General features: G+C 43.6%; 1 protein-coding gene across 2 annotated transcripts in view; it reads left to right on the forward strand.

Moving 5' to 3' along the window:
• Positions 1-6,162, forward strand: part of dennd1b (DENN/MADD domain containing 1B) — a 93,231-nt gene that overhangs the window by 70,152 nt on the left and 16,917 nt on the right. The window lies entirely within an intron of this gene.

Genomic DNA, 6,162 nt, shown 5'->3' on the forward strand with positions numbered 1-6,162 from the left:
GTGTGTGTGTGTGTGTGTGTGTGTGCGCGCTCTGTGCTGAAGTGGAAAGAATGTAACATCTTTATCTATATTTGCATTCTGTTCTATAAAAGAGGGCGGTTGGTCGTCCTCAGATCAGCACCGTCAGCTGTTGTATGCACACACTGAGTGACTGCTTACTTGATCAGTTAATCGAACCTCTTCCATCAGTTTATTTTTGAGCACATTTCTTGTTTCCATTGGTGAAAGTTTTTATTTTTATAGATAAAAGTTGCCTGGTAGCTCGTCTCGCGCTCAGCAAATTGTCAGCTGGATTTGCAGGAACGTAGAGGCGAGAGGCCTGGGATTATGTGAGGTTACTGACCTCCAGAAACAGTTTACAGTGGATATCTCTTAGTGCACATCTTAATGTTTCTCTGCTCGGTTTTATCTGGTGTACAAAAAGAAAAAACGATATCATGTCCACGTGTCTATAAAATCAAAATATGGGACCAGAATTTTAATTTGCTCCTCAGAAAATCTCAAATCCGCCTCGTATAGGTTTTGTTAACTCCGCCGGGGTGGTGTGTGTGTTTACTTGCTGTGTGTTTGTGTGCCTGAGCGCGAGCAGGTATCCTTTATTCATGTGTGGTTTCCCTTAAAAACCACTCATGTATACTTAATATGTTTTTCCCCCCAAAATCCCTTCAGTAATACTAAACTTAGCAGAGACGAGTGGAAAGACACCTCTGGCACCGAAGAAAATTTCCTCTCGCCCCTCGGATTTTTCTTTGCGCTCTCTGACCCACGATACTACTGCGATTTACCCCCGAGAGCGCAGCACAGCAGCCCTCAATCAACCTTTTGTTTCTCTGGACACTCGGTTTATAATTTTCCCAGGCAGAGCAGATAGCGAGCAGCGGTTCAAAGCATCCTCCCGGCTGGCTCACGCCTCAGCGGTAGCATTGGGAAACAGGCCCTTATCTCCTCCTCCTCTCCAGCGCAGGAGATGGGGCGAGCTTATCTCCTCCACTCCTCTCGCTACTAAAGTGAAAGAGGCCAGCGGTTCACCCGAGCGCTGCTCTGGCCGTGACCTACATCCACTCGGAAACACACAAACAAAACTCGACTGGCGTGGCCACACACGTGCACGCATTTGTTTTCTGTGGTCCTGGAGATGGTTGGATTTTTATTTTCCCAGCTCATTCTTACCCGACGACACTCTCGTTATTTGTTTTAACGCAATACATCTTTATCGTCACGTCACCGGCTGACGACACAAAAGTGCGCGTTAGAAACTCGGACTGCTGCCTTTTATTAAACAAATGGATCAGCATCCACAGATGTGCAGGGATTAGAGTCTTTCTTTAATTATTCTGCTTCCTGTTTGTTTTCCCTTTTCTCCGGCCGAGGTGAGCACTTTGTGCTTTATTCCCGGCGGGATCGTTGACAGAGGGAACCACGGGCCAATCGTAGCTTCCGTTTTTAGGCTTTGTCGGTGTAAACAAACAGTCTCAACGCTCAAACGGAACGAAGCTACACAACAACCCAAATGGGCGGTTTTAACACCGGCAACATTACGCCGGCAGTAAAATTTAAACCACATTGTTGGACTTGACAGACCATATTACACACGTGCGTAATGTTGAGGTGTTACCGTTTCAGCAGGAAATTGCTTTTCTGCAGGTACTTTGTGTTTTTGGAGTGTTTTAATTCACTGCATAGCAGCTCTTTGGTTCTGCAATCAGCCAAGTCAAATAATCAGAGTTATTCATGCAAACTCAGGAGTTCGTCATTATAATTATGGAGCTAAAGACCCTGTAGTGTCACATGACGTTTAAGGCTAATAGTTGCATTTAATGCCCTTATTATAACAACTGGACTACCTCCTATTACTAAAAACCTACTGTTGTTCTGGTTCTTAAGTGAACCGACCCTAAAATAAGTAGACACAAAAGTTAGACCCCCCCCTCTAAAATGTCACATTTTCACCTTCTTGCAAACTCGCAGTTTCCTGCAGTGTTTCCTCTCTGCTCGGTCCACCAGCTCATCTCTGCTCCGAGCAGCAAGTGGGAGAAATCATCCAAAAGAATGCGGGGGGGGGGGGCTGTCAACGTTAACCTGCTTCCTATCAACCATCCTCAGCTCCTACACGTACAGCAGAGACTGAGTCAATGAACTCTTTCTCCTATTGACAAAACGAAGCCATGTGCTGTTTCACTGGGACTTGGACTCCAGTGATTTATTATGCATCAGTCTTGGCGGATAAGAACAAGATTGTCGAGGAATGGTGTGTAATAAATTAATCCGTTGTGTGCGGTCGCAGTCTCGCAGTGCAGAAAGCACACTTTATTGTGTATCACAGCTGCTGCAGGAAACTGGAAAGTAAATATTATTTTAGCGGCAACAGGAAAAAATGCAAAATGCAGCTTTTTCATATTTCTAGTATTTGCATGCGTCCTTTTTTCATGTCTATAAGCATGCTTGATATGTACTCCAAGAGAGCACGAGGGAAACAAAGAGACATTTAGAGTCGAAGCGCTGCAGCAGCACTATCATCTGTTCTTCATACTTTCACTTGTCTGTCTTCACATATTTAGTTTGGCTTGATTTGTTTTTAAATCAGCAGCAACATTTGTTTGAGTCTTGAACAAGTAAATGACTCGATTTCCAAATGTTGGCGAAATCAGAATTCCGAGTAACCGTGAAAGCTTCATTAAAGCTGGCCTTCGTTCGGTCCCGTCGTGGTTCTTTCCTCAGAGTTTTCTCTTTTGAAGAATCCATTACTGTCTCGCTATTTAAAAATATCCTACGTGACCTCGCCATGAGGCCAACAACGGTGCTGGTGCCAAAGATGCTCATGTGAGTAGGGACCCGACTTCTTTTGTCCTAAAGCAGCAAAGCTGTTGCTTACAAAGGTTAGCTTTAGCTTCAGCTTTACCAACAAAACTAAACTAAAAACAAAAATTACCAACAGGCCAAGAGGTACTTTAGCACAGCGGTCGCCAACCTTTTTTGTGCCGTGCACCGGCCTTTAAGGTGTCGTGGATAAATACAACAAAATAAAATCAGTACTGGTAACCAAAGAAAAGATTTATTCGTAGCAAACGGGAAAAGACCCAGGAAAACTGAGTTAACGATAAAAACAATAAAAAAATAACAATAAAAACCCTGAAAACCATCAATTTCACACCCGAGCCTCAACTCTCGCTGCCCGGTACCAAACGACTCATGGATGGGAACCGGGCCGGGGGCCGGGGGTTGGGGACCGCTGTTCTAGCAAGTAGTAATACAGTATGATGTCATGGGAAGCAGTACATCAAAAGAACGACCCATTTATGCTGCCTGGGAAAATGTCTGTGTTTCATTCCTTTTCCTCACTTAGCTTACCAGCGAATTGTGTTGTGCAGTTGGGCGAGTGTGTGAGGCCCGCCTGGGTCGGACGAGAGCATGAAATATCCTTGATCTTAACATGCAGGGCAGGTGAACGCGCACAGACAGGCTTACCTACCAGCCAAACGCAGGTTATAAAATGTTAGTTTGACGGCTGCAGAAATTAGAGATGGACCGATCCGATATCGCGTATCGGTATCGGTCTGATACTGACGTAAATTACTGGATCGGATATCGGAGAGAAATAAAAATGTAATCCGATCTATTAAACATCAAAGAAGCACCTCACAGAACTTGCGACACAGCGTAACTCGGCTCATAACCGTAGCACGTCGCACCAGTTTGCGTCGCGTGATAGAGCAGCTGTGTGTGTTTGTAGCCTCGCTACCAATCCAGCATTTCATCTCCGAGGAAGTGATCGCAGAGAGTAAAGCAAGTGTGTAAGTCCATCTCTGAATGTTTGTAAAGCATTCCTGCGTTAAGCTTAACAAGCGATATATGGAGCGACTGCCTCTCCTGCTGCTACTTCAATCATGAAACTGATCAGCTGATCGTCTCTCTAGTTTGCTTTTGGCCCACTTTGCACCAGAAAGAGGAAACCAGCGGCTGAACAACAGCAGCACGTTTAAGCTTGATCAGCTGTTGTTAGAATTTATTTAATATTACTTTCTACTCCAGGATCTTTTTCTACAGCTGACGGCTGTAACTGTGCAGGGGCTGATCTAGCAAAGTTTAGCCAGGGGGGCCGATAGGGCATGAACAGGGAAAAGGGGGCACAAAGACATACTTTTCTTTCTTATTCTCATTTAAAATGTCGAGCTTTTAATAAATAATTATCTGAATCTTACACCCAAAGTTTTAATTTGATGTAAAATGAATAGAAGTCAATTACTGTATATAGTAACTATTAAGTCTGATATACCCTAGTAAGCTATAGTACTTGTTCCTTTGGGAAGGTACCATCTGTGCAGTCTGCAGCTCTGTTGAAGAAAGATGTTGAATCTATTTAATTATTCTTGAAAAAAAAAATTTTTCTGAGCATTTTTTTCCCAACCTGCATCAAATTAAAGTTGATTACGTCGATTAAGCATCATGAGGTGAAGGGTGGTTCCCTATTTTTTTTTTTATTTTTTTTTTTTGCTGGGAGTTTTAGAGCCCTATTGATTAGGTTGCTTAATAGGGAGGATGGAGCAGGTTTAAGTTTATTAGATTGATCAGTTTTGCTGAACTATGAAAAATTTTGTTGTATTTTTTGCATACAGGTGTAACAGAATAGCTTTAGTGTTTTTTTTGTTGTTTTTTTTAACTTGAGTATGAACTTATACAAAAAGCAGCAAGATATTAAAAAAAACAGTTTTATTGATTAAAAAACACTATATCGGATTCATATCGGTATCGGCAGATATCTAAATTCATGATATCGGTATCGGACATAAAAAAGTGGTATCGTGCCATCTCTAGCAGAAGTCGCTCAGTTCAAACAACGTTCAAACGTTTTATTAGACCAGATTATGGAGACAGATGGTGAAGCCACATCATTGTCTACAGTCCTCCCTTTATTCTTGATCGCTGTATTATAACATGTTTCCTGCGTACAGTAGTGGTCGTACAGGCTACTTGAGCGTAAGTCCTGGATCTTCAGGAGAGAACGCAGCATCCTATTCTATTAGTAAAGGACCTCCTTTACTCTTCGCCCAACACCTCCATGCAAAGAGAGCGGTGAGGAGAAGCACAGTGTTGATGAGGCACTGAAACTCTACTTTCCAAAGAAGCCTCAGCTCTCGCCTGCTTTAGTCCCAGTGATGCACACAGGTGGGGATGTCCTGGGCTCTGCCTTCTCCCCTGTTCGTCCAGAGGTCCCAGAAACCTGTAGTCCAAGGACCCAAAGCCAGACCACAGGTGGCAGGATAGTTCTGGATCAGGTGGCCAGTTATTTGTCATGGCTTGTAGTAGCAGAAGCTAGCTCCCCCCCCCCCACCATCAGGTTGTATAAGTTGGCACATGGGCGGTTCCAAGAGTGAGACATGCTAATCAGAGAACCTTGGTTATATCTGTAACCTTAACCTTCCCCCACCACCCTTATTTAAGGCGGTATGAAAAGGGTCTGTTGTGTCTTCGTTCTTGTGTTTATGGACATGCTCATGCGCTTGAACACCAGAATGACTGTTTTTTGTTTTTAATTTATTTATTTGAAGTGCTGGTTTGCATGTGTGCGAGAGTGTGTTGATCACAGGCTGCCATTGATGAGTAATGTCTAATTAAGGCCCACAATGAGGCAGGTAATATGGCTGGGGGTGGGGTGGGGAGTGTAAGCGGAGGCTCTGGCTGGGTGATGATTTGGGTTGATTATCTGCGCTAATTGGGCCAGCCATGAAGCAGAGCACCGGTTGGAGGCGGCGCTCTCACCTCTCATTAAAATGATCTAATGATGAGTTTCCAGCTCTTCTGACCGTGGGCGCGGGTCGACGTGTCGGCCGCTAGTTAGCAGGCTGTCCCTGAAGACATGCACCCAAGAACAGCCTCTGCTGCTGTTATACTTTGGCCACACTTTCAGGGGTGGAAACGGGACCGCTTGGAAATCAAATGGCAGCATGTTGCCTCTGTGCTCGTCTGTTATTAAAATCCTTAAACATTGTTTGAAAGGTAGTAGGTGTTGATCACTAATTAATGGTAATAATTAGTGAAAATTCCAGCTTTAAATGCAGATGCAGATATATATGTTTGCATATCATTATATGCATTTATTTATTTAAATAAGCACAATGGCACATTGTTACTTTTCCCTCCAACCTCCACACAACAAGTTTAAAA

Source organism: Pundamilia nyererei, unplaced genomic scaffold (assembly GCF_000239375.1).
Source record: "Pundamilia nyererei isolate P.nyererei 1_Seehausen unplaced genomic scaffold, PunNye1.0 scaffold00050, whole genome shotgun sequence".
Classification (NCBI taxonomy): Eukaryota; Metazoa; Chordata; class Actinopteri; order Cichliformes; family Cichlidae; genus Pundamilia; species Pundamilia nyererei.